Here is a 6,505-nt window from a genome sequence, read left to right as displayed (position 1 = left end):
TCTGAAGGGGGCCTATAGGGATGCTGGGGAGGGACTCTTCATTAGGGATTGTAGTGACAGGACAAGGGGTAACGGGTTAAAACTTAAAGAGGGGTGGTTTAGATTGGATATAAGGAAAAAATTCTTTCCTGTTAGGGTGGTGAGGCACTGGAATCGGTTACCCAGGGAGGCTGTGAATGCTCCATCCCTGGCAGTGTTCAAGGCCAGGCTGGATGAAGCCTTGCGTGGCAAGCTTTAGTGTGAGGTGTCCCTGCTCATGGCAGGGGGGTTGGAACTAGATGATCTTGAGGTCCTTTCCAACCCTAACTATTCTATGATTATTACTTTCCATGTGTAGAAGGCTTTCCTTTTAAAATACCACTTCAGATCATGCCTGAGAGGTGGTAGTGATCAAAGCACTGATGCCGAAAGCTTATAGGATCAGCCCCTACTCAGTACTAAGCCTCCTTGTGCAAGAAACAGATGCTGCTAATGAGGGTAACAGACGAGACTGGGACTAAAAGCTGTTATTTCCCCACAGCTCCTTGGTACCCCATGAGAAAGCGAGATGACAGGTATACTGGTGGAATGTGCAAATCAAAGAGCAGGTATTGCATCCCTGACTTAACTACTCTCAAGATGCTTTTGAGAGAACATGAACCAGCAACTTTATTCTCAACATGCACATGCTTCATAAAAGAAGTGGCAGATACAGTCCTTGTACCAAATTCCATTTGATACTTTTATTCCTCTTTCCAAGGTATGTGTATGTGTCCATCCTTCTTCCTCTTGTTCCTTTTGAACCCACTGGCCACTTTCAAGCAAATTTAACTGAAATAAGAGACTAAGTTCCCACAAACTTAATGATGTTTTTATTGACTCTCAATGAAATGAGGGTGCAGCATAATTTAAAGGTTTGGTTTTTGTTTTTTTTATATTACAAGATTCATATGGGAATGGTGGAGAAATATGAATGCCCTAATTGTGAGAAAAGCTTCAGCTGTCACTTGTACATAACTTCTTAATGGAAAATCCAGAAGCAAACGGGGATCTAGGTTCCACCAGTTCCAATCCTATGCGACCATGCGCTTCCATGTTCACCAGGCTGGGACACTCCCTCCAGTCCCAATGCTGCCAGGTCTTTTCACACTTTTTTCATCTTCACTATTTTGATCATCTTCTAACTTTGTGTCATTTGTAAAGAGACATGTACTGACATTGTCACTGTCACACAGAATGAATAGAACTGGAACCAACTGTGAATTTTATCACCCTTATCTCTTGCTTCTCACTTAGAGCCTGCTAAGGTGCTGCCCCAAGCTCCTGATCAGGTGCTGTTTAATTGTAATGAATGTTGTGTTCAGAAGGTAACCTGAGGTTCACATGGCTAAGGTTACAGCTTGTAATCGCTGCTGCAGTCAGGCAGTGCTTGACAAGTCAAATGCTCAGAATAACTTCACTGTCACTTCTGATCTTTTACAGCTGATAAAACTGAAGCTTAAGTACAGTATGAGGTGATCCACAGGAGCAACATACTACTGGTTTGCTGCACCTACCAGCTGCAGTCAGAACTTGGGCTTTCTACATCACCCTTTTCCAAAGAACTTCATTTGATGAATTTATCAGAATGAGTGGTTTATACATCTGAATCATCTTCTGAACTGATGTTTGTTTTCAGCCTTTTTTACACTGTTATCCAGTTAGATGAGAAAAAGGATTAAAACTCTCCAATCCGTATCTGTACTAAAGAAATAGAAAGGGGAGCAGAACTATCTGGCACTATTTTGCAAGACCAGACTCTTCCTAGGATACACAGGACAGTGCTGGGTTAACAGTTGGACTTGATGATCTTAAGGGTCTTTTCCAACCTAAATGATTCTGTGCTATCACATTTCAAGACACATGGTTTCAGTGTCCCTTGATCTGCTTTTGAAATAATCACTGCTAGTGAAAATGGCCTGCTAATCCACAACTGGGAATCCACAACAAGAAGGACTGGAATTCCTCATTAAAATACAAGACTTAAGTTAGGCAAAAAGTGATAAAACAATTTGTCACCTCAACAACTGTCTGCTGCCTGTGGAATTGTTCTCTAAGCCAAAACCAAGGGCACTTCCTATTTATGGGTATATTGAGCAACAGCCACCAATGAATCAGCATGCATCTGGCAAAGCACAGGCCCAGGAGAACACCATCACTCACTATTTCCTGCTTAAAAAGAAATGTGTCATCTGTAAAAATGCTTCCATATCCCTCCTCATGGATCTGGTAGCTGTGATTGCTGGAGGAGCAGAGGCTGCAGTAAGAAACTGAATCCTCACTATAGCCAACACAAGCTGTAAATTACTGAAATTGCACAACTGAATTTACTCATACCTCTTATAAACTTTCTGAATATGACTCCTGGAAAGTAACATTTAATAACTACTACCTCTAGTAAATTCTGTTTGTGTGCTAGCAAGAATTATTACAGTGCCTCAGCAAAATACAGTGTTAAGATGGTGTTTCACTGCTGAATGAGTTACTTGGACAATCATCTTTCTGAGTATTCGTACCCCATCTTGTGACCCACAGAGGAAGTGCAGGAGCGACCAAACCGCTTCTCGCTTGTTGTACCCCGAGGACACCTAACAACAGTTCTCCCCCTAACGCAGGCTGTAGCTTCTGTATTTTTGAAAGTAAAGATTAAAAAGTAATTTAGCAGCCGGCCACATTTGAAAAAGGCTTACCTGCACGAGGATGAAAATTGCATTTGGGTTCACCTTTTAGTTGATGAGGCATCGTTATTTAGTTTGACATACAAAGTATCTGCAATATCCAGACAGGTGCTGGATCGCTGCTCCTTGCTCTCATCATCAAAACCAAGGGTCCATGATCCCTTCTTGCATTTGTGATAAAAATCTTAACCTGTGAAGTACCACACACATTGTAACATCATCATTCAAACTCTCTACACCTTTACAAAATTAAGAACTCACCAAAGTTCCATTATTTCTAAAATGTCTCAAAAGAAGAAAACAAAAGCTTACTTACAAAGACAGACAGATAGGAATACTTTGTGCGTTCACATATTTTTAAGGTATCTCTCACCCACTGATCTTGTAAAAATTAAGAGACAAAACAGATCTATGTTTGAAGTTTATTTTTAAACAGCATTTCCCTCCCTGAGCTTGTATTAGTCCTGATGTCTCCGATTCTGCAGACATACTAACTAACTGCAGGCTCACCCCTCCTCCTCTGAAAGACTGATGTGCCTTCTAGCCCCTGTGTGTCCCCAGAACATTAAAAAAAGTCCATCAGGAATATAACCAGAAAAGACATTTCAATCAAGTAACAACACACTAACATAGTACTTCCATGTCATGTCCCTTCTGCAACAGAACAGGATAAAACCTAAACACAGTGGCAAAGAGAAAAGTACAAATTTTGCCCAAACCACACAATTCATAATACAGCATCATCAACGAGCTAGAGGATTATTTCACCCAGCTGCAATGGCCAGTAACTTGAAAACAAGAATCACTTCCAAGGGTGGCCACTGGAACAGAGACTCTTCTCCTTCCCAGCAAGGAACAGTCCAAACTCATCACTTGAGGAGCTCATCAGGAATGCAGGGAATGATGAAGAAAGTGCTTCAGTAGTTGCTCCCCAATCAAAGAGAATTGTCATCTATGAAGGAATGCTATCAGCAAGGCAATTAAAACTCCAGTTGTGTTGCTCAATGATCTACTTAAATAGGCTACAAAAAATACAATTAAAAGCTGTCAGTGCCAAGGAGAAAGCCACTCTTGCAATACAGAGGCTAACAAGAGCTCTGGATAAACTGCACATCCACATTTACGTATATATATATATATATATATATATACATGGATACATGTACCTTCCTAAGCACTGCAGCAGCCACACTGGTTAACCTGGTTTGGTTACACTTGGCGTTTGTGATTTACCTGGTGTTGTACTACTCAGCACCACAAACAGCCTGCTGCAAAGTTATGTTAATGTGTTATCACTAGTCCCAATCTTCTCACTCATTTCCAGTGCAAGCTGCTTATAAGAAATGACATGGGAGCAGCCACGAGGGCAACGGCAACAGCCCAAAGGGGATCCAAAGCCCCTAGGGCTAAGTAATGGTGCTAACGAGAGCCAGGACTAGGGGCTGTCCAAACGACAGACCAGCGCCTGAGCGACCGCAGGCTGCAGGACACACACACCCCAGCCTGGCAACTCGAGGCCACCCAGGATGGGCCGCGCAGCCCCTTCCGGAGAGGACGAGACCAGGTCATGGGACTTAGGGCTGCTGCACCAGCAGCACAGCAGAAAAACACCCCGAGTGGCGGCAGGACCCGCACCCCTCAGGGCCGCCGCACCCCTCAGGGCCGCCGCACCCCTCAGGGCCGCCGCACCCCTCAGGGCCGCCGCACCCCTCAGGGCCGCCGCACCCCTCAGGGCCGCCAGGGGCGCCATTACAAGGCCCTCTACGCCGACGCCTATAATAAATGGCGGAGGAGGCGGAGACCTTTCCACTGCTGCCCAGTAAGGGCCTAAAGCCCCGTGGGGGGCGGTGCCCCACGGCACCAACCCCAATGGGCGTCAGAGGCCGCGGATGACGGACGGGCTGCCCTCTCCGCCCAGAGCCTCTAGTGGGCGGGTCTTGGTGCCCGTCAGCCAATGGGGCGTGCGGCGCGGGGCGCGTCGCGCCTTCCCGTGGTGCCGCGCGGCGAGCGGCGGCAGGAGCGGTCGCGACTCCATCCGGGTCCCCGCGCTGCTCCGGGTCACCCTGCGGCAGGTAACGGGGCGGTGGCCGCGGACGCGGTCCTCGTGGGGCGCTACTATCGCCCGCGGGCCGGGCGGCGAGCCGGGGACACTCCGCGGGGAATGGCTGCAGGGGCCTGGGTGTGGGGCTTCGGGGAGCTGGCGGGCGGGTGGAACAGACGGATGGGCCTGAGCCCGACACCCCCCCCAGCCGCGGGCTGGCGCGCGCGCTCCTCAGGTCGGCTCCTCCACTTGGTGTCCACGCTCTACGCGGGGGAGCTGTCCCCGGCGGGGGGAGCGGCCTGGGCCGCGGGCGGGGGCCGCCGGCCCGGTGAGAGGCGGGGTCGTGGCGGCTGCTGCCGGGCGGGGCCTCCTGCTGCCCCCCACCCCCTCGGGCTCCCCGGTTATTGTGATTTTCCTTGTCGAGGCCTTTCCCCCGCCCCCCCCTTCTGTCTGCTCCAGACTAACTTGCGGGCCCGGAAGTGCCGCCCCCGGGCGCTCCGCAGTGGTGCCTTGGCTCCGCCGCTCTCCGGGGATAGGCAGCGGATTCCGTCAGCGCCTGGGTACGTCACTTCCGGTATCAAGTGTGTGGGCAGGGGAGACCTTGGCCGCAGGGGGGAGCCCCCTCAAACCCCCAGCACTGGCGCCGGGGTCAGATCCGGGCCCGCCCTGCCCCGCGCTGGAGTTGCCGAGGCCGGGGGGCCCGCGGGGCGCTTGGGGGAGATTCACGTTCAGAACGAGGGGGCAGAAGATGAGGAAATACTGGATGAAACGCAGCTCCTGCGGCGGCGGAACGTGCTGCTCTGCGCAGCGCAGGGAGGCACCAAGTGCAGTTGTCCACTGTTGCATCTCAGTGTTGCTGCTTGCACAGGGTAGGACCAGTCCCTGGTGCGCAATAATGTGTGTATTGATTTTATTCTGTCACAATGCAGTCAGTGCTGGAGGGAGAGACTGCTCGGATTGTGTCTTCATGACTGGTAGGTGTGGAATCTCAACCTGGTGTTGAAGGGTATGGTAATCCTTACTTAAGGATTTGTCTGTTCTGCATTGTGAATCTTTGTCTTGCTTTACATAGACCATTTTCTGGCTGTGATACAAGTCTCAGCTGGCATGGAAAAATTAATTGTTAAAAATGTACATAGAAATCTTGCAGAATGGTGTTTAATCAGAGCAATGGGTCATATTTAATCTGTGGCAGAATTTTGCAGAAAATGAATCTGTCCCTTCAAAACCAGTATTTCTTTAATATTAAAGAAACAGGGCATCCTTTCTTAATTCTCAGAGCAGGTAAGCCAACCCGGCTGCCAGGGGACTTCACCAAAACACACATGTATTGTGGTGGCTCCTCATCAAATTTGTTATGTTCTGTTCACAGCAACACTCAGCTGTTAAACAGCCTGAACTCACCCAAGGAGTTACTTACAGTGGTTGTTCAGACTTGCTTCAAGACTTGTTCAGAGTCATTCTGGTATAGTTAACATGTGGTATCAGATGTAGTAGTATTATTTTGTATATAATAGTTGGCTGCATGAAGATGGGCTTACTAGATAGCAGTTTATCGTGGTATTTTTAATTTAAAATTGTCATTTTTTTCACTGTTTCACCAAGTTATACTCTGTATATCTGAAGTGCAACCTCAATCCATATAGGTCATGCACATAGTTGTATGGTAAGACTGGAGAGTTGCCAAAAGGAAGCTTAGATAGAGCATGGAATCACTTGTTTTCTTTCTCTGCTACTAAGAAGCTGTTTCCTTATTTCACTTTTCCTT

At 48.1% G+C, this 6,505-nt stretch overlaps 1 long non-coding RNA gene across 1 annotated transcript; it reads right to left on the bottom strand.

Moving 5' to 3' along the window:
* Positions 1-2,220: 2,220 nt before the first annotated feature.
* LOC133279370 (uncharacterized) lies at positions 2,221-3,713 on the bottom strand. Its single transcript, XR_009746862.1, has 3 exons — positions 3,465-3,713; positions 2,742-2,886; positions 2,221-2,643 (listed from the first exon to the last, which is right to left on the bottom strand). It is a non-coding gene; the product is annotated as an uncharacterized LOC133279370 (long non-coding RNA).
* Positions 3,714-6,505: the final 2,792 nt, after the last annotated feature.

Source organism: Pezoporus flaviventris, unplaced genomic scaffold (assembly GCF_033815535.1).
Source record: "Pezoporus flaviventris isolate CSIRO_AGI_PZ_B2104156 unplaced genomic scaffold, CSIRO_AGI_Pfla_v1 ptg000073l, whole genome shotgun sequence".
Classification (NCBI taxonomy): Eukaryota; Metazoa; Chordata; class Aves; order Psittaciformes; family Psittacidae; genus Pezoporus; species Pezoporus flaviventris.
This window is presented reverse-complemented; position numbering and strand designations above follow the sequence as displayed.